The 22081-nt window shown below is 37.9% G+C and overlaps 1 long non-coding RNA gene across 5 annotated transcripts in view; it reads left to right on the top strand.

The window, feature by feature from the left end:
* Positions 1-21429, top strand: part of LOC140470862 (uncharacterized) — a 1231916-nt gene extending 1210487 nt beyond the window's left edge. For all 5 annotated transcript variants that reach the window (XR_011956764.1, XR_011956768.1, XR_011956766.1 and 2 more), the window contains 3 exons: positions 13845-13914; positions 15784-15844; positions 16117-21429. This is a non-coding gene — a long non-coding RNA (uncharacterized lncRNA). The remainder of the gene's footprint in view (positions 1-13844; positions 13915-15783; positions 15845-16116) is intronic.
* The last annotated feature ends 652 nt before the right edge of the window (positions 21430-22081 follow it).

Raw genomic sequence — 22081 nt, 5'->3', positions numbered from 1 at the left:
AGACTTGTCTACCTTTAGCTACATTAGCATATCCAGTTCTAACTCTTTCACGATAATGGTTATTATCTAGGTCCTCACCTTCCTCAGTCTCCTTATCAATTACTGGCATGTTCTTCGTATCCTCCACTGTGAAGACTGACTGCTGTGTCCTCATATTCCTGAACCCTGCTGGATAGGAATAACTAGGCACAGAACTCAGAGAGGTCTTCTTTGAGACTTTATTGATGAGACATGGCAGTTACCTGGATAGTGTACAAGCAAAACACCTTCAGGCAGCATCAAGTAACTCCCCACCTGTCCAATGTACAGCTCCCACTCTTATACCTTTGTGGTTTGGGACTTTGAATAGAGACTGTCTCTCAGTATTATCTCCATGGCAACGGCAGTTAGAAAGTCTAGTTCAGTTCAGCACTTTGTGGTTAAACCACACACCCCTCCCCCACGCCCCTGTGGCTCCCTCAAGTATGTGACAGGCGCTTCAGTTTCAGTGGGGCTGTCTATCGGGATTCTGATGTGGAGGAGCTGGTGGTGGGGTGGACAAAGTTTAAAAACCACACATCACCAGGTTATAGTCCAACAGGTTTATTTGGAAATACAAGCTTTTGGAGTGTGCTGTGATTTTTAACTTGCTTAGGATTATCTCTATGGTAACAGTTAAGTGCTTCAACAATTAGAGGCCATATGTTCCCCAAACATCATGTTCCCCTCTAGCAGTATAAACTGTTATTCCAGCCCTGGGGATAGCTATTAATCACTTTTCTCCCCCAATCCCATCTCGCTTTCTGTTGATCTTTAAAGTTTTTCTAATCTCCATGGTCATTGCCAATCTGTATGCATTCTATTTCAGTTTGATAGACTCCCTTATTTCCTGAGCCACCCATGGCAGATTATTCCTTTTTTCCTAAAGTCCTTCCTTTTCCCTGATATATACTTTTGCTGAGCACTTCAAAAAATTTCTTTGATATTCCCGCACTGTCCGTCAACTTTCCCACCATAAAGTCTTTGTTTCCAGTCTACATTAGCCAACTCCTGCCTCATCCTATTGTCGTCTCCTTTTGTTTAAGCACTGGATCTTGGGATTGGATTTAATCTTCCAACTTTTCATCTTTGTTCTAAATTCAACCAGACTTATCAGAATTCTTTTATCAGATTACGTGGTGAGGCGATGTTTCCTGGGTGTTTTGGTTTTCATTGTCAGTGACCTTGGCTTTGTAATAAAGTACAGGATGGATATTCACACTGCGAATGTACGACGCAATCTAAAACCATAAATCATTGTCTCCCCTCAGTTTAAAATTGCAAAATCATTATCTCCTACACGCTTCCTCACTATCTAAGATTGGAATGCTAATCCACCTGACTATCTGTCATTTTCCGAAAATCTCCTTTGGTGAAGGTGGTGATTTTTGGATTCAGCTTTCCAGTTATTACCGCCTCTCCAAGAACACCCTGCTTTATCCTCAATCATAGAATAGCCTTTATCCACAATCATAGAATAGAATCTCAACAGTGTGGCAGGAGAGCATTGGCCCATCAAACCCCACCAACCATCCAAAGAGCATCCCACCTGGAGCACTCCATCCTTTTAACACTGCATTTCCCATGGCTGATCCACTGAATCTGCACAATCATGGAGACTGTGGACAAGTCCACACGACCCGCCGAAGCGCAACCCACCCATACCCCTACATTTACCCCTTACCTAACACTACGGGCACACACAGAAACACAAAAGGTAGCATGTGTACCTGAGATGAATGAACCTGGACTTAGGAAAATGTGACAACAATCACAACTAGTTAGAATTACAGAATCCCTTAGGCGCACAAAGAGACTATTCGGTCCATCGAGTCTGCAATGACCTGCTGTCCCACCCTACCTCCATAACCCCACATTTAGCATGGCTAACACAACCCACCTTACCTACACACTACAGGCCATGTTAGCACAGCCAATCCATCAAACCTGCACATCTGTGGGAGGGTCACATATTATGTCTAAGTGCTCAGGATTGTGGATGAAGGCTCACAAATACTTGACTCTGACGCAAATCCTCTTTTATTTACAAAATAAAATCTGGGGGAAATTGCAGCCAGACAGATTTCCAATTATCTCATGAGGAAGAGAATTCACAACTTGTGCCCCTGACCCAGGATGCGCAGTGAAGTCACAGAGGTCTGGGAACCATCAGAAATGTAACAAGTTGTGTGCAAGGTGGGGGTGAGACAAGGACAAAAAGACAGTCTGTCACACGGGGGAAGGCAGGAGAAATTAAATTGCAGAAATGGTAGTCCCTCAAGGCCATGGGGAATGGATTTAGGGCTGGGAAAGAAACCAGGAAACAAGGTGAGCAGCTCTGAAAGAAATACATTGAAAAAACAGATTATAACAACATAGAGGGCAGAGTACACAGTCTGAAATTGCTGCTCTCATTGGTGAGTACATAACGCTGTAAAGCCTGGGTCATTCTATTACAGCCAACACATGCAGGATAGGCCAAGTGTCCTCGATCTGTGCTGAACTTTCTGATAAATTTATTCTGACATTTGGAATTCAGGTCGGATGATGTTCATAAATTCTCAAATTGGACTTGACTTTAATATTCTGGAGAAATGTTAAATCAATCACAATGATCCCATTCTGCAGACTTTAGTCCGCAGCCCTGCATGTTCCAGCATCTCAGTTACATCCATGTCCTTTTATTCTAATGTGATGCTGGTTACTGCCTCTGCCAGTCCATCAATGAGTTCCTGCTCCCCACCATCTCTGAGTGAAATGAATTCTCTCCTCCCCTTCTTTCTGGGAATTAGTTTCAATCTAAATCGTCCAGTTTCTGACCTCTCAGTTAATGAATAGCTCCTTCCTATCCACTCGATCTGGATTCCTCAGCATTTTATCACTTCAATTAAATCTCAGCTCATCCTCCTTGGAAATCATCCCCAGCCTATCCAACCTTTCCTCAGAGCAGAAATTTTCCAATTGTAGAAACATTCTGATCAATCTCCTCTGTACCCTCTCTGGTGTGATCACATCAACCCTGGAATAAGGGGATCAGAAATGTGGGCAGTACTTTAACCGCAGTCAATTTCAGGGTTACCCTTAATTCTGTTTGCTAAAAACTGCTCGTGTCCTCCCTTTGCTTTTCTTAACTCTCTCTTTAAATCCTTCCTAGCTGATCTGTAACTCTCTATTGCTTCATCTGTACCATTTTGCCTCATCAACACATAAGCCTCTTTCTTCTTTTTAACAAGAGATACAATTTCTGTAGTAAACCATGGTTTACAAACTCTGTGCCAGTTGGGTCACCCCACAGACATTGACTTTCCAAAGAGAACAATCCAAGATTTTCTAACCTCTCCCAATCCAGGCAACATCCTGGTAAACCTGTTTCCACCTTCCCAAAAGCCTTCACCTTCTTCCTATAATGTGGTGATCAAAACGGCACACAATCCCCGAAAGGTGGCCTGATCATAGTTTTATTATCACTCCCCTGACTAAAGAAGGCAAGCCTGCCATTCACCTCCTTCACCACTTTCAGGGATCTTTCAGCTTGCAACTGAAGATCCCTCTGTATATCAGTGTTGCTCAGGACCCTTCCGTTTATTGTACAAATTCCTCTTGCTTTGTGTCTTCCAAAATGCATCACCTCACACTTGTCTGAATTAAAATATATCTGCAATTTCCCCACAAAACTTTCTGACTCATCTCTTTCTTGCTGTATCCTTTGACATCATTCTTCACGATTCACAACTTCAACAGTTTGTGCCATCTACAAACTTGCTAATTAAAACGTTTACATTTTCAAACTTTTCATTTATATATATTACAAGCAACAGATGTCCCAGCTCTGACCCTTGTGGAACAGAGGCACTGGTCACAGACCTCCAGCCACCAACATACCCCTACACAACTGTTACTGGAAGAAATATCAAAGAGGAGCCTTGAGTTCTGTGCTGAGCACCACGACCAATGTTTATTCAGAGCTCCTTACTAATACAGGATGGGAAAGGTCCCTCTCTGGCTCCCCCAGATAAGTCCAGCATTTTGATGTGTTTACTTCATACGATCCCCCTGACCTGAACTCCAGAGTTTGGAATGTCAGCTCGGATATTTCCATGTTTCCTTTCACAGTCTGATTCTCTCAGCTCATGCGGCTGCTTTGCCAGTTCTTTTACAAATGGTTTAACCCTATCCTTGTCATTGCACATCTCCAGCCCTCCCACTACCACACATCTCCGGTTCTCCCACTACCACACATCTCCAGCCCTCCCACTACCACACATTTCCAGCCCTCCCACTACCACACATCTCCAGCCCTCCCACTACCACACATCTCCAGCCCTCCCACTACCACACATCTCCAGCCCTCCCACTACCACACATTTCCAGCCCTCCCACTACCACACATCTCCGGCCCTCCCACTACCACACATCTCCGGCCCTCCCACTACCACACATCTCCGGCCCTCCCACTACCACACATCTCCGGCCCTCCCACTACCACACATCTCCGGCCCTCCCACTACCACACATCTCCAGCCCTCCCACTACCACACATCTCCGGCCCTCCCACTACCACACATCTCCAGCCCTCCCACTACCATACCCTGTGGTATCTGCATAGTCCATCCAGTCACTAATTCAAAGGGGGACTGTCCCGTCCCCTTTGCTGGGGTTGTCCTCAGTTTTATTAGGCTGCTAAATAGTACTCTAACCCATCGCTGTCCTGTCTCTGAGAGAGCCTTAGTCAGACTAGCTTTCAGTGTCTGCGTCATTCCTTCTACTGTCCCAGAGCTCTGGGGGTGGTATGGGGGATGGGATTTCTGTTCAGTACCAAACAGGGCACATAAGCTAAAGAGCTATGTTCCCTGTAACATTTGTCCCTTGGTCAGAATCTGCAGGGGAATGCTTCCACCCATTGAGTAAACCTATTTACTAAAACCCAGCAGGACTTCCTTCCCTGGGATTGGGTGTGTGTGTAAAATCCATCTGTAATTGTTCCCATGGGCCCCTGGGTCCCTGCTGCTGCCTCCATTTTATTGCTTTCCCTGGCTCACACTGTGAACAGACTACACACCTTCGACAAAACCTTGCTGTATTTCTCCCTGTTCCAGGCAAGGATTGTAGTGGATCATCTGATATTGCATTTTATCCTCCCCAATATGGGCCAGCCCATGATATGTTTTTAATAATGTTTGTCTTATACAGTGTAGTGGCACTGCTGGATCATCCAGACTCTGACGTGTCCTATTACTGCCCCACCCTTTTCCCATTCCTGTTTCTGCTGTTGTGGGACTGTTTCTGGGAATATCTTTAAACCTTCCTCTCTCACTTCTGTAGCTACGGCCATTGCCATCTCCTCAAATGTCTGCACTATTTCAGTCAGTATTTCACATATAAGATTATTAAAGGATTGGACACTCTGGAGGCAGGAAGCAAGTTTCTGCTGATGGGTGAGTCCTGAACCAGAGGACAAATTTTAAAAATAAGGGGTAGGCCACTTAGAACAGAGTTGTGGAGAAACTTCTTCACCCAGAGATGGTGGGTATATGGAATGCTCTGCCCCAGAAGGCTGTGGAGGCCAAGTCTCTGGGTACTTTCAAGAAAGAATTGGATAGAGTGATTAAGGATAGTGGAATCAAGGGTTATGGGGATAAGGCAGGAGCAGGATACTAATTGAGGATGATCAGCCATCATCATAATGAATGGTGGTGCTGTCTCGAAGGGCAGAAGGGCCTACTCCTGCACCTATTGTCTATTGTCTATTCACCTGCCTTATCCACAAACTTACTGCCCCATTGGTGTGGGGTTTTGACTACCTTGTGAGCTCTAATTCTCATTATTGCTGCTTCACTGGGAAAGTTAGCTGCTTCCACTAACTCTCTGACCTGTCCTTCATGCTCTACGTGCCCACAGACAGGGTGATTTACCCTCACCGAGCCCAGGCTATCACTTGGTCATGAACTATACCAAAGGCATGCTGTCTCTCTGTGTATATGCTGACTGCCTGACACCTGGCTAATGTCCGCGCTTCTGTCAGGGCTCGTGATGGTTCTGCCATTTCTGGGTAATTCTCCAAAAAAGTCCTCCAATAATTAAACAATCCTAAAGTTTGCCTTATCCCCTTCACAGTGTGCGGGTGGATAGTTTTGAAATCATGGTCTTTCGTTTCACTGGGATTGTCCCCCTCCGTTCCTGATTTGATCTTCCTGATGTGATGTCCCAGGTACATCTCTCCCTACCTTCCCACGCTCTGTGGGTTAATTTTAAGCCCGGCCTGCCTGACCTGACCCAATACTCTATGTAATATCCGGATATGTTCTTTCTCACCAACTGAGGCAATGAGGTGTTGGTAAGATTAAATCGATGCACTCCATCAGCCATATATCGGTGGGATATACTGGAATATTATGAGGTCCCTGAGGTAACTGGATCCAGGTCTACTGCTTTCCTCAGACAGTAAATACTAGCTTATTCTGACCGTTCTAGGTCCACAGTAACCCATTCACAATATCAAGGGCTGAGACTGTATCCTGTTGCAATTTTAATCCATTAAATAAAGTGGTGTGGTTGACTACTGTAGGATACTCTTTAGTGGCAGATTTACTGAGGGAGGTCTAATCAATAGTGAGGTGGGATGAGCTGTCCGGCTTATGTGAGTTAGTCTGGGATACTGTTGGTCTGACTATTCCCTGCTTCTCTCAATCTGTTACTGTCACAATTATTGCCTTCTCAGCCCCAGCTTTAATGGGATCCAGTTTGGGTGGGGAGTGAGAGGGCCCTCGATCTTTACAGGATCTACAGATAATAACCCACATTCCTGTTTGAGTTACCCGCCCTGCTGTTTGGGTCCTAGCTATAACTCCCCAGATTCTGTGACTGTTCCAGTCTCCCTGCAAGGTAACTACTCTGGAGATGTCGCCTCTCCTTTGCTTCCTGTCCTGGGCCTGGCCAGATTGTACCCATATTAGAGTTTGTGCCTCTACATCAATAGTTGCTCTGAACTGTTCTAAAATGGCAACTTCCAGAATGGTCCCTTCCTCAGTTTCACACTCCCATATCTGAATATATTTTGCCATATCGATGATCTGCATTGGGACAGATTTATTTCATCCAGCTTCCTTGATTCCCTCTCCAACTGCTCTCATTTTAGTAATTGAGGGGTGAGGGGCAAATCCGTTTCGGTAACTGATATAGATGCTCCTTTTATTAATATTTGTTCTGCTGGTTCCCAAACACAGCGTCAATGAATATTCATGTGCCTACGTGAACACAGGCACACACACAATGTGAACATCTATCTCCCTCTCTCTGCCTACGTTCCTTGTCTATGTGCCCTTTCCTGCTTCCCTTGTAACATTGTGGGTCTGGTTACCCTCCCTGTACTGCAGTACCCTCCCTGTACTGTACTACCCTCCCTGTGTTTCTGAGTTTGTCTCAGCTCTCATGGCCCAATTCAGAATGTGATTAGAATGATCTCCCACTGGCAGTCCCACGTTTATAATTACAGTTAAATAGGGTCCCATGTCATCTGTTAAATACATCAAACCTATTTCATCATCACAGGTTGGGGTTTGGTAATCCCCCGTGGTCCTTACACACCTCAGGCTTCCTCTCTGTATGAGCCTCGATAATACCCTTGGTTCCCTGAGACACCAAGGTTATTTTAGCCCATTCAGTCTGTCCCCTCCCCAGTGTATCCCTGTAATATCTGTGAATGCCTGGAGGCACTCATCGGCTGTGCACTGGGGGGGGCTCAAACCCTCACCCACTCATTGCAGAGACAGGTTCTGCTGTACACGTCCGGGCATCTTGGCATAAAGGATTTTGGCCTAACACCATCATCGGTGAGACTGTACCTCAACTAATTCATCCATATTGTCCCAATAAGGCCCGTTATTACCATTTCTCTATCAGGCTGGGTGTTAACACACCAACATCTGTTATTCAGCAGGTGAACGGTTCATGTTTGGTTTCTGTCAGTTCCCTTTGTTGCTCCCTACTGTCTGTCCAAGTTGACCTTTGATGCCCAGTGGTGCCACAGACACGGCCTTCTGGGCCTTATAGGGCGGTGGGTCATCCCACCCATTGTCGTCCCTCTGTCCATACGTGGATGCTTTGTCATCTAACCCGTTCCAGTCAGTGTCACCATCCTCACTGCCTTCTGAGGACAGCGGGGCACTCGGTACCTCCCCCACTGTAACTACCACCTGGCCCTTTGGCTTTAAGGCCTCACGTCAGAGAGCCACCACCTTCACTTGTTCCTGTTTCCCATAATAATTAACACATCCTGTCATTCCTGGAATAACACAGAGCAAAATGTGAATTTGGTTTTACTTGAAATATTAATAATTTGACATTCACTTTACATATCTTTAAAGGTGAAAATTCTACTCTGATTATTTAAGTGAATTTAACATGATCATACAGTGAAAATAACCCTCATAATCAACGATAATGAATGAACTGAATAATATGTGATTATTTGTACAAGTTCTTGCATTGAAAATTCAATTTTATTTAATGTTTGTCACCCATTACACCATGGGCATTGTTATTAGGGAATAAAGTAATGGAAGGATATCAGAGAAAATAAATAGACTTGAATTTTAGCTTCACTGGAATAATGAACCGAAACAATATTTGGAAATATGGGTAAACTACATAACAAAGTTTCCAGTGTCATTATTGACGTGAAAACTATTTTAGTTTGCTAGTTGTTTTGCACTAAGAATAATTGGAACTGAATTGTGATTATGAATTGACCATTTAAAATATATTTTAAAGAGAATAGTCATATATATTTTTTGGAGGAAATTAGGAAAGTAAATAAATATGTATACATTGGTATTAATAGTTTTAAAATGTTTAGAAGTTGACTGGGATTATTTGATTGAGAGAGGCTGCATGATTATTAAGACTAATTCACCTTTTTCATTGCATTGTTGGTTTCACTAGAATCTGTTGTGGTCTAAGCTCTTGTTGTGTGCAATGGACTGTCACTCATAGCTTAATTAACCTGCGAGTCCCTGATCAGGTTTCCTTTGTCTGTAAGACAGTCTGTAAGTTTGGGGCACACCTGCTTTTCTGAGGGGAAACAGAGATTCTTTTCAAAGGAAATAAGTGGCAGTTCTCACTGAGAATGTTTCCTACCACACACCATAAACAGGGAAGGGTTTTTCTGAAGAATTTCATTGTCTATCTATAAACTGATGGTACCTGTGTTTGTCAGTTTGTGGAGGATTCAGCACATTTGTTCTGAGCTGTTTTTATACAAGCAGTTGGCTCATTCTGTCTTTGCCAAAAATGTTGTTTACTTTCCCCTTTTACTGTGATTCTGCAGGTTAGAATATTCTGAGAGTCAATAATGTCCAATAACTGAACATTGAATGATTTTGACTCTAACAGAGCAGTGGCCTTGTTTTCAGCTCATTATTCACTTTCCATTTCCTGGTTGTGTTGAATGTTACAGAAACAGGCTCTGAGCAATGTTTCCATTCACTTGTGTTGGAGTCACTGACAGCCACGTGATCACTCAGTTTCAGGCTGATGGATCAGTTTCTCTGTCCTATTAGATGGTGGTCACTTGCTCAGTTTCCGATGGCTCACCTGAGCGTCAGTCCATCAGCTGCTGAAACCCTGCATCCAGCATTTGTTCCCTCTCACAGTGACTACTCCAATAAAGTCCCAGCTTGTCTCCCACATTCACCTCCATACACTCATGATCACCTCAGATTCTACTGTCTGTGTCCTTTCAGCAAGTTGTGTAAGACACCGACTTCAGTTTTAACCTGATCTATATTATGTTCAGAAAGATCATTTCAAAATGTGGTTCACTGCTTCTTCAGGACCTTCCTGAAGAAGGGCTTATGCCCGAAACGTCAATTCACCTGGTCCTTTGATACTGCCTGACCTGTGCTTTTCCAGCAACACATTTTCAGTTGTAATTGTAGTAACCAGTTAATTACAAGTTACTGACAAAATAATTTAAGAGGAGCTGCTATTGGTGGTGGAAATGCTGCTGGTTGGTATAAAAGAGGGCTGGGGTGAATACTGTACTCGGTTTTGATGAGAATGTTGAGCAATGTAAGATTCTTTTATCTTTGTTAATAAGAAGAGGCAGAGATTGTAGCTAGGACATCCACAAACATCTACCCTCACCACCACTGATGTTCAGTAGCAGCAGTGCCAATCAAGCGGGCTGCTTTATTCCGATGGTATCAAGTTTCTTGAGTGTTGTTAGGGCTGCACTCATCCAGGCAAGTGGGAGTATTCCATCACACTCCTGACTTGTGCCTAGTAGCGTTTGGACAGGATTTCAGGAGCCAGGAGTTGAATTACTCTTGTAGCCACTGTGTTTATGTGGTGAGACCAATTCCGTTCCTGATCAATGATTATTCACAGGATAATGTTGATAGTGGGTGTTCAGTCATAGTAACACCATCGAATGTCAAGGGATGGTGGTTAGGTTATGTCTTATATGTGATAGCCTGCATTTGTGTGGCATGTATGTTACTTGCCTCCTGTAAGCCCAAGCCTGGATATTGTCCAGATCTTGTTGTACTTGGACTTGGACTGCTTCAGTACCTGAGAAGTAAATTATTTATTAACACTAAATAGTCACGAGATTATGCAAATTCCTTTTTCTATCAAATGTCACGGACTGTATCTTATGGTCACTCTCCTATTCACTTTCATTATCTTTTTATTTTCTTCTTAATTCAGACACAAATGTTTGAACATCGATCAGTATAAAATTACATAAATTAAAATCACATAGCATGTTTCGACAAGTAAACTAATTGAATGAAATACATTACTTCTGTATTGTCTGCATTTTGACAAAAAATAATTCTCTTCAATAACTATTGAATGGCTCATTTATTGTCCTCAATCCATCAATCTAAGTATTATATTTCAGTCTTCAGTTTACCGATCTTAATGTACGTCTAATCAACATCAGAGCAAAGTGATTTTAAAATATTGAGTCAATTTATTTGTTCAGAATACAACATTTATTAGGAATTCACTATCCTTATAATAATTGCAGAATAATTTGTTTGTCTTTCTAATGTGTTTCGTCAGATCCATATATTATTTTAATCCATATTTTAATTTAATCCATTGAAACAATGCGATTGTTTTCAGGTTAACTATCCCACAATGGAACCAATCATTTTGCATGCAAAACGCTTTGTAAACTGACTTTTGCTGTTTTGAATAATCACAGTAATCTCAGCCTTATGAATTCAGAAAACTGGAACGACTTTTCACTGCAATAATTCCTGTTCATGTCTGCACATTGCACAGTCATGTAGCAAAATTAAATTTCTCCTTCTTACAAGTGTACTGATAGATTTTCGAAAATCTAAGTGTTGCTCTATCTAATTATTGTTCAGTTCAGTAGGGGGTATAAATGTGTAATAATGGCTCAGTACATGAAGTAATGTGAAGATATTGCAATGTACAAACTCACAATGATTGTGAATATCAATTTTTATTTTAACCATGGAAACACAGTTGAATTGATTAAATTATATTTCACTTCAATGCTCACATTCATTGTATTTCTAATCACAATAAGAGCAAACTATTTCATGTGACAAAATTATTTAAAATTCATCTCACTTTTTTATGGATACAAAATAGAATTAACACCCGTTTGTTCTTTCCTTGACCAATCACAGTGAAGTTTGAATTGTAGAATGCTAGACTGATACAGCACGGAAACAGGCCATTCAGCCTAACTTGGCATTCCGGCCAAGTTTCCTAAACTAAACTAGTCCCATTTCCCTGTGTTTCTCCCATACCCCTTTGGACGTTTTCTATCCAATAAACTGTCCAAAAGTCTTTTAGATGTTGTAATTGTACCAGCCACTGCCCTTCCTCTCACAGCTCATCCCAATATGTGAAAAACAGTGTGGAAAAGTTGCCCCTCAGACCCCTTTTAAATCTTTCCTCCTCACCTTAAAAATTATTTACACCGTAGAATCTTTAAGACTGCAAAGTTATTAAAAGTTGAGAGGTATTTAGAAGCAGCATAATACTTTATTCATACTTTATCGGTGTTCAAACATTTGTGTCTGAATTAAGAAGAAAATAAAAAGATAATGAAAGTGAATATGAGAGTGACCACAAGATACAGTCCATGACATTTGATAGAAAAAGGAATTTGCATAATCTCGTGACTATTTAGTGTTAATAAATAATTTACTTCTCAGGTACTAAAGCAGTCCAAGCCCAATTCATACTTTAATCAGTGATGTGAAGCAAATAAATTCAAGATGTTGTGATCATTATAATGAACAACAGTTACAAGTTGAGACAATGTTGGTTGAAAAGCAATTCAGTCGACACTTAGATATTTTCTAATCAACTCTGAGGTGTTTTGACACATCTCTGTTGAAGGTGGGAATTGAACCCATGGCTCCTGGTCTACTAGTACACACATTACCATAATATTCCCATGCAGGAAGGGCAGGACTATAATCACATACTTACTGTGTTTATTCACAGGGAAAACTGCTCAGATATTTATTGTTATAATTGGACTAGGATTGTATTAGACAGTTCCATTGTGTAATGGATAAAAAGAATTAGTAATTTCTAATAATGATGGAACGAAGCAACAATGGTCTTAAATAAACATAAATCTCATGATAATCAAGTAAGTCAATTTGTTTGAAGCAGTTATTCATGTGCATAAGTTAAAATTAACCTGCTTTTTAATGCACATGAATTGGAAATAAAGCATTAGTCATTCAATGTGACTACTCAGCGAAAGACAACTTCCCTCATTTTCAAAAAAATGTGATTTCTAAGAATTCAAGATTTATTGTAAAAGCATAGAACAAACATTTGTTAATTCTGGTTTATTTACACAAGGAACACGTGTAATTTAAATAATGCTTAACATGAAAAATACTTAGCTCTTATTGTAATAATCAGAACTGTAACAATGTTAGAATTGAGGTGAAATACAATCAATACAAGATTGTAAACAAAACTGTGGATGCTGGAAATCACAAACAAACTCAGTAATTGCTGGAAAATAACTCAGCAGGTCTGGCAGCATCTGTGGAGAGAGTTGGGCCCAGTGACCTTTCTTCAGACTGCACTTTTTCTTACAACCAATTCAATCCAGCTAAGATTCCACACTTAAAATTATTTTTGCTAAGATTAAGAGATTGTAGAGTGCAATATTGTTTGTATCAGTTGATGTACTGAGACATAGTTCCACATATACAGCTGGAGATATTGGATTTCAACAATGATTACCGGTTAGATTTTGGTAATAATTAGTTTTAAAATGGCTGATAACAAATTTAAGAATGATGAGAAAACCCCTATTGCAATGTAATTGTGCAATATGTTGGAAAAAAATTAAATATTTATGTGAAAAATAGTTAGCAATTTCTTAATTGATAAGACTGATTAATGATCCTTCCATTAATACGAGAATTCAAATAAAAGAGAATGAGAGAGTTAAAATGAGTGTTGGGTGAGAGAACTTTGGTTGATTGCAGGTGTGTTGACCTGAAAAGAATGTCAATGTTTCATTATGATACTGGCCTTAATAAATAATGGATTGATCGAAAATGTAAATCTCATGATGGTGTGATAATTGAAATGACAATGAAATAATATTTAATGTGAGAATGCAACACTTAAGATGATACAATATTTTCAAAGCAGTTTGTACTGGATAATGAATTAAAATATTGGGTTAATTTTTAAAAAAATCTCACTTTAGAAGATTATTCATCAGAATTATTCTGTCATTGAAAAAACCTCATTTCTTCAAGAATTCTGCATTTCCCTCATTTTCTGTCTTTTATCCACAGGGATCTGTACTGGAACCCTTCTGTTTGCGATGCAATTATATAGAAGTGACATGGATTAAAATCTAATTGGGTGAGTTAATAAGTTTGCAGATGATATAACGTTCAGTGCAGTTGGGGACAGTGTAGAGTGTTGTCAAATAATGCAGCAGGAAAAAGAGAAATTGCAGATATGGGCAGAGTAATTAAAGGTGAAGTTTAATCCATACAAGTGTGAGGTGTTTCACTTTGGAAGCTCAAATGTTAAAAAAAAAGTAGATAGTTAATGGCAGGACCCTAACAGCTTTATTATTCAAAGGGATCTTGACGTTCAAGACCATGGCTCCCTGAAAGTGACCATGCAAGTAATTAGGTGGTTAGGAAGGCAAATGGCATGCTTGCTTTTATTGGTCAGGGAACTGGTTACAAGAGTCAGGAAGTCATGTTGTAACATTTTAACACTTTGGTTAAGGCATACTTAAAGTATTGTATTCACTTTTGTTCGCCATGTTCCAGGAAGGGTATGGATGCTTTGGAGAGGGTACAGAGGGCATTTACCAGGATGCTGCCTGGATTTGGAGAGGCGAGAAAAATTCAGATTGCTTTTTTGTGAAGTGGCGGAGACTGGGGGAAGACTTGATGGAAGTCTGTACAATCATTAGATACGTAGATAGGGTTGACGGTCAGAAAGTTTTTCCCAGAGTTGAAGCGTCAAAAACTACGTGACATGTGTTTAAGGTTAGGAGGGAAAGTTCAAGGGGCATGTAAGGGGCAATTTGTTTTGTACACAGGGAGTGATTGCTGTCTGGAATGGACTTCCAGGGTTGGTGGTGGAAGCAGATACATTAAGGCTCTTTAATGTTCATTTCGATAATTTGGAAGGATATGAACCAAGGGTAGGCAGAAGGGATGAGTTTCTTTTGCATTATGTTCAGCACAACATTATGGGCCAAATGGCCCATTCCTGTGCTGTACAGATCTTTGAGAGAAAGCTAATGTCTATCTCATATGACATTTAATCTAATCAATATTTAGCCACTGGTGTCAGAAATAGGAAGGAAATAAGTAGATAACGAACTTGACTATAATCTAAAAATATAGTCAATTAAATTTAGAGGTAATTTTTTTATATTTGTTCTGAATTATCAGATTAGCAACTTTGATGGAGATGTGTTTAAATTGTTTGCAGTTATTGATGTTCTGACCCAAAATTACCCTTGTTAAACTGAAGATTGGACCAGAAACCTGTTAGAAAACTTGAAAATATTCAGTAAGGTGCGATGCACATCATAATTTCTTACTGCCTATACTACAATAACAAAATCTTTCAGGTCTACACCAAAAAGCATTGATTTGCAGCCAATGCTCATTATAAATATCTGAATGCTACTCGTTTCAACAATCAAAGTAATCTCAGCCTCATTTATAAAGAGATATCTTAGACATTTCACTAATAATTACTGTTTATGTTGACACATTGCTCGTTCAAACATTAATGAGATTTCTCATTAATATTCAGTTCAATGATAGCATATTAATAATTTAGTTATTAATATCTAATAATTGATCAATCCAGTAAGGGATATAACAGTGGAATTATGGCTCAGTACATTAACTGATGGAAAGATATTGTTGTGTTCACTCTCCCAATTATTGTGAATATCGATGTGTATTTTGATTTGATTTGATTTTTCTTCAACATGAAGTTTTATTGTATTTCTGATCACAGTAATAGTTAAATTTTTTAAAGCTAAAAAAATTCAAATTTGTGACTTTTTTGTCAACAAGAAAAAAGAATTTACATGCGTATGTTCTTTTCTTTATCAGAGTAAATTTTGAATTGTTGGAAGTTATACATATGTGTAAGGAAGGGGAGCTGCCTGCAGCTGAATAGTCACATTGAATGATTTTTTATTGCGATTACATCCTGCTGCTAATCATTCTAGTTATCTTTTCATTTCAGGAAAAACTGCTTTAAACATATTCCACAGTTGTATTTTGCATGAATTTACAATAAGCGCATGGTATGTGTATTTATCTTTCTTTCATTTCCATGATTTTAATTTTTAAGTAAGAGCATATGTGCTTACTACCATATCACAGCAAACCCGTTTGGAAATATTGAATCACTTAATGTGTCAGTGTTCTAAAATAGATTACCAATTCATTGTTAGTCCAACAATCACACAGTAATTTAATTTAGGTTTTGTAACAAATATCGTGAGATTCACATTTCAATTTAAATCATTATTTCATAGTGCCAATTTTACTAAGAAAAAATTATCTTTTATTCCAGGTCAACACAACCACAAACCAAGCAATGATCCGTCATCCAACACTGACAGGAAATATCGGATATCTTCTCATTTGAATGTTCACAGAAATCATTGGATTCATATTCAGCCTTACAAATGAAGATACATCTGATTGTTTTCGACTCCAATTCTACATGTTGCGGATTGTAATATGACATTTCTAATCATTTTAAGTTTACAGTGACTAGTTTTAACACTAATTGTTACTTATATCTAATATGTAATCATTGATCAAATCAGTATAGTCGGCTTTAAGTGTGGAATTAAGTCTCAGTGACGTAAGCATATTGCATGGTACAGTTTCCTAATGGTAGCGAATGTTGATTTTTATTTTAATGCTGAAATCCTTATTGATTTGCTGCTGTAGGGAAGCCCTGAGCAGCCTGCCTTGGAATTAAAACACAAAATGGTGGAGGGGAGATAAATAAGACCAACAGTGTGTTTCAGTCTTAAGTTAAAAAAAGAACATTTTGTACAATCCTACTCCAAGTCCATAAGCATGCAATTCCAGACAGTCATATTCCAGATAGTGATAAGAGAATGCAGGCACACAGAAAAATGACCAACCCTGACTTTCATTAATGAAAGAATAATTGTCCCAGTGAATGAATAAACACCAACTGCAGGATAGAGCCCAGCTAACTTCCACAGCGGCTGTCAGGGAAACAGGCAGGGTTTGATTGTCAGAAATAGTTACTATTTTAAAATTGCTCAGAACATTTAAGACTTTTCTAATTACATATTCTTGAGAATTGTAAATAAGGCATAGTGAGAGGCCCAAAGGACTGCAGAAATTAATTTTGTAATGTGAGGAAATAAAATGCACAGAGATCCCAAGGCCTGGAGATTATAGCACCTGTAAAACACCATGAACCAATAGGAAATTCGGGCTATCCATATTGATGTTCATCCAAGAATAGGTGTTCTACAGGATTGGGTGTCTGTATCATGATGGAACGACTGTAACCACATTGCATGTGGACATTGTAATACAGAAGGTGTGTAAAAATACTGCTTTTTACTGTACACATTAGTGTGTCATGGACCTCCCTTCCTAGATTGGCCTCGGGGGGATGATCCCTGCATTAACTGATTGCAGCATGAGTAAACATCTTCCACTTGCCTGAGTTCGGCCTATCTCCTCAGTCTTCATTCCCTGTCAGGGGAAATCACTCCTACAGCTATGGTGACATTTAAATTCAATACAAACACTTATTATCTGTGAAATTATTCCTTGCAGAGCGATATCATTTTCATGTTAATTTTTTAAATTTTTGTTTTCAAGAAAACAATGGAGGAACATCCATTTGTTATTTAGTTCAACTTATACTAAATTTTAAATTATTGACAGGACTACACATGGGGGTGGCGGGGGGAAGAACGATTCTTCAGCTCAAATGTCACATTAAGTGACAATTTCCATTTTTCAAATCATGTGACCTCCAAAATGATATTTATTTTAATTTCATTTTGAGGTAGTTTTATTTTCTTCCAACATTAGTTGTCAATGAACAATAATCACACAATTATTAGTTTTTTTTGCTACAAAATGACTCCCTGTACCAAATGTCATTGACTCTATGTTTAGTGCATAATAATACCCACTTTCCCATCCTCATTATTTTCTTCCGAGTTCTGACATTTATCTAAACATTTATCATGATAAAAGTTACATTAATAAAATAGACATGAACCAACCAAAAAAAAGTTGAACGATGTTCAATTGTTGCTGAGATTTTTTAATTATTAAAGCCACGTTTTATATTTTAATTTTCAGTTTATTTATCTTAATGAATAGACAATCGACATCAGAGCAAAGTGCATTCAAAATATTAAGTCAATTTATCTATCAGGATTTTAGAAACAATTATCAATTACAATAATTACGCAATACTTTAACTTAGGCTTTATAACAAGTACAATGTGCTTTTAATACCTTCCATATTTCTTCGTGTGAGTGCTACAACATTAAAACTTGTTTGATAAGGCCAATACGCCCACAAAAGACCAATAATTGCCATTGCAACATCATTTGTAAGTATCTGACTTTTGCTCATTTGAAAGATCACAGTCTTCTCAGCCATTGAAATTCAGAGAACACCAGTTAATTTACACTGCAATATTTCTCTTCATTTCTGAACATTACTCAGTGGAATAGTAAGAGGAGATACCTCATTATTCTTAAATTCATTAATAAAATATTTCAAATCGATTTGTTGCCAAAACCTAATAATTGTTCAATTCGGTAAGGGGTGTACATGTGGAACTATGTTTTCATATAATAACTAATGCAAGGACATTGCAATGCACGATCACTCAATCATTCTAAATATTGCTTTTCATTTTAAACTTGGAAACACTTTTGAATTGATTTGATTAGAAATCACTTCAATGTTAACATTTATTGTGTTTTTAATCACAATAACAATTGAATATTTTTCACGTGCAAAATCATTGAAATCCCCATGAATTTTTTGAAGCACACAAAAAAGGGTTGGCATCTCTCTTCTTTCATTAAACAACCACAGGAAATGGTGACTTAGAAATCGTGTATTTTAGAAAGAATGAAAGTTGTCTTCAGCTGAATAGGCACATTGATTGACCAATTCATCATTTTGTTCCAATTTACGTGTAGATCAAAAGCATTGTAATTTGCATTTCTGAAAATGTGGAACTTATGAACATATAGAATAATTATATTCATTTTTATTTATAATGCACAGTAATCACACAATTCTGTCAAGTTGTCGTTCCACAAGTGATCATAAAAATCATGTTAAATTAAGACATTTGTTAACTCCCATCATTATTGTAAATTACGACTGAATTTTCAGAAGATTGTACACAGTATCCAACCATTTAATTCCAATCCAATTATCGCAATAAACATCTGATTAGTTTTCAGCCCTGCCCAGCCTGGTTGGGAATGTTATGAAGGAATCTAGTGCAACTCTGGTCGTGTATCTGTTACCAGACCAGAGTTGTCTGGTCGTGTCTCTGTTACCAGACCAATTTCAATTCCCACCTTGCACAGAGCTGTGCCAGAGCAGCTCTGATTGTTGAGAAGAAAATATCTAAGAATCGAATGAATTGCCTTTCAATTCAACATGAGATATGTTTTCATTTGTTGTTCATTCCAATAATCACAGTATCTGCTATATATATTCTTCAGTCCGCTAATAACAGAATGTATCTAATTACACTCAATCAATATTCTTTGCAAAATATTTGATAATGTTGCATTCACAAAGATGAAATATGCAAAGTAAAGATAGAACTTGATGCTTCAAAGGTATAAATATTAGAAAAAAATTAAGTTATTCTTCAGTTAAATAAACAAATGCCACTTCCTACTATATATCAATTTTTAGTTATTGATCTGTTTATGAGTTGTCTGAAATTTGTTTTTAGTTTTCCATTCATCTATTTATATTGAATGTACGATTGAAATGTTCTGAAAATATCCGAGTGCATTCATTTGAAAATTGAATTTGCATATTTCTCTCTAATCCAGTTTATTGCATGATGACTTAACAGTGTTTTGTTCAGCAAACCTCCTGAATTCCGAAAAATTGTCTAATCTTAAATAAGATCTTTCACACCCAGTTATCAGTCTGTTCCTAATTCATGTAAATATCTAAATTTATTGAAATCAATGTTCACACAAAACAGTGCACATAAAGCGACACAAAGATATTCATCATCAGCTGATTACTATTCAGTGGAATAACCTGAGTAAGTATCTTATTGTTCCTAGGACAAATGACAACAATAAACATTTATTTACTATTCTATGCAGTTAATGCAATTGAGGTGCTATATTTCAGCTCAGTCGTTAATGTTGATTTATATTGTTTAAACCAATAATTCTATTTTATCACAGATATTGACTATACTACAATAATGTTGTAAAGCAAATCTTTGTCAATCTAACAATCTTTAAGCTCCTTTTTTGTTGTGTGTGTACTAGAGACAATTCAAATTATAACCATTTTTATTACAAATTGAACAAATACTGCATTTTAAATTTGTGAACTTCCCACATTTTTGCAAAAGGGTTAGCCTTCACTGTATATGTCACATTTAAAAACCTGCTATTTCAAATAATGAGTGCTACAAAATGATTATTGTTTTCATTTCATTGTGAGAAAAGAACTGCTTTGACCATGTTGATTTTTTTGGCATTTCTATTCCAACATTATTCATCATTGTACAAAAATGACAATATTATTAAAATCACATATACGCTACATGTCATTGACTACATTGTTCAGTTTCAAGCTCACTTTCATGACTTACGAATTCTCTTCCTAATTCTGACACAAATCTTTCAACATTGATCATAATATTGATCATTTAATTGATGTAACATATCTCTACAAGGAATCCGTCTAATGGAAATTCACAATTCTTGTATTACGTACATTTTTTACTTAAAAAAAGAATTTTGCTCAATAATCACTGAATGGCTCATTTTTCTTCCATCCATAAAGCTAGGTACAATGTTTTATGCCTCAATTTACTGATCTTAATAAATATCCAATCAACATCACAGCAAAATGCTTTTGAAATATTGATTCATTTTAATTCTTCAAAATACAGCATTCATTATCAAGTCATTGCCATTACAATAATGGCACAATTATTTTTAAATAAGTCTTTTGAACACATACAATGAGATTCACATTTAGATTTAATCTATTATTTCTGAGTACTAATAGTACAGTATGAAAATGCCTTTATTTTTCAGGTCACCTACCCCACAAAGGAACCAATGACTTCCCATCCAACGTCATTGCAAGTATCTGATGTTAGCTCATTTGAATGATCACGGTCATCTCAGTCTTAAAATTCAGGAAAATGTAATTACTTTTAACTGAATTAATTCCAGTTCATTTCCAGACATTGCTCAATCACTTGCAAAAAGAGATTATTCATTATTCTTTAATGCATTGACAGACTTTGATAATTCAATTGTTGCTGATGTAGAATAAAAATAATAATTCAATCTAGTAGGTCGCGCAAATGTGGATTTACGGCACAGTATATGAACCACTGCAAATGTATTGCAGTGCACAATCTCTCAATCATTGTAAATATCAATTTTTATTTTATCTGTTGAAACATAGTTGAATTCAATTGATTATATTTGACTTCAATGCTCACATTTATTGTGTTTGTAATCATAATACAGCTTACGGATGTTTCATGCAACAAAATCAAATGAAAAAGAATTAACATCTCTATTCTTTCATTCAACAATGGCAATAAATTTTCATTTTTTAAATTTTGAACATTTTGGAAAGAAGGGATGTTGTCTTCAGTTGAATTCTTGCAATGACTCAACTAATTCACAGTGTCCGCTACTTATTCTCTTTGGGTTCCTATGAAAAGAAGTTAACTAGTTATTCTGGTTGTAATTTCCTGGAAAATATTTGACAAATGTTGTGGTTTTAAAGCTGACAAGACTAAGTGCTCGTAAGTCATCAGTTATTTTGTTAGAAACAGCTTGATTCAAACATTTCGAACACAGACACACACATACACACACACACACACACATTGTTATTCTGCTGTGTAACAAGAGGGAAAACAAGTCGCTTTCTTCGGCATTAAGTAAATATATGCCACTTCCAATTATTCATTAGTCAGCTTATTACCTACATTTGTCATTAAAAATTGCAATTCGTCGAAACATTGTTATGAACTTTGATCAAATTAAACTTTTAATTATTGTTTATTCATGAATTGGCGGGATTTTGTATTTTTTATTTTCATTACACCTATTCGTATTGAATGCAAGATTGACATTCTTTGACAATGCCGGAGAGTGTTCATTTGAAACTTGTTTTTGACGTATCTTTCACTGATTTTACTTATTGCAAAAGATTACATGGTACCTCAGTGGTTAGCAATACTGGCTCACAGCGCCAGGGACATTGGTTT

This window comes from Chiloscyllium punctatum, chromosome 52 (assembly GCF_047496795.1).
Source record: "Chiloscyllium punctatum isolate Juve2018m chromosome 52, sChiPun1.3, whole genome shotgun sequence".
NCBI classification, from domain to species: domain Eukaryota; kingdom Metazoa; phylum Chordata; class Chondrichthyes; order Orectolobiformes; family Hemiscylliidae; genus Chiloscyllium; species Chiloscyllium punctatum.
The sequence above is the reverse complement of the archived record's forward strand: the minus strand, read 5'-3'. Positions and strand labels throughout refer to the sequence as shown.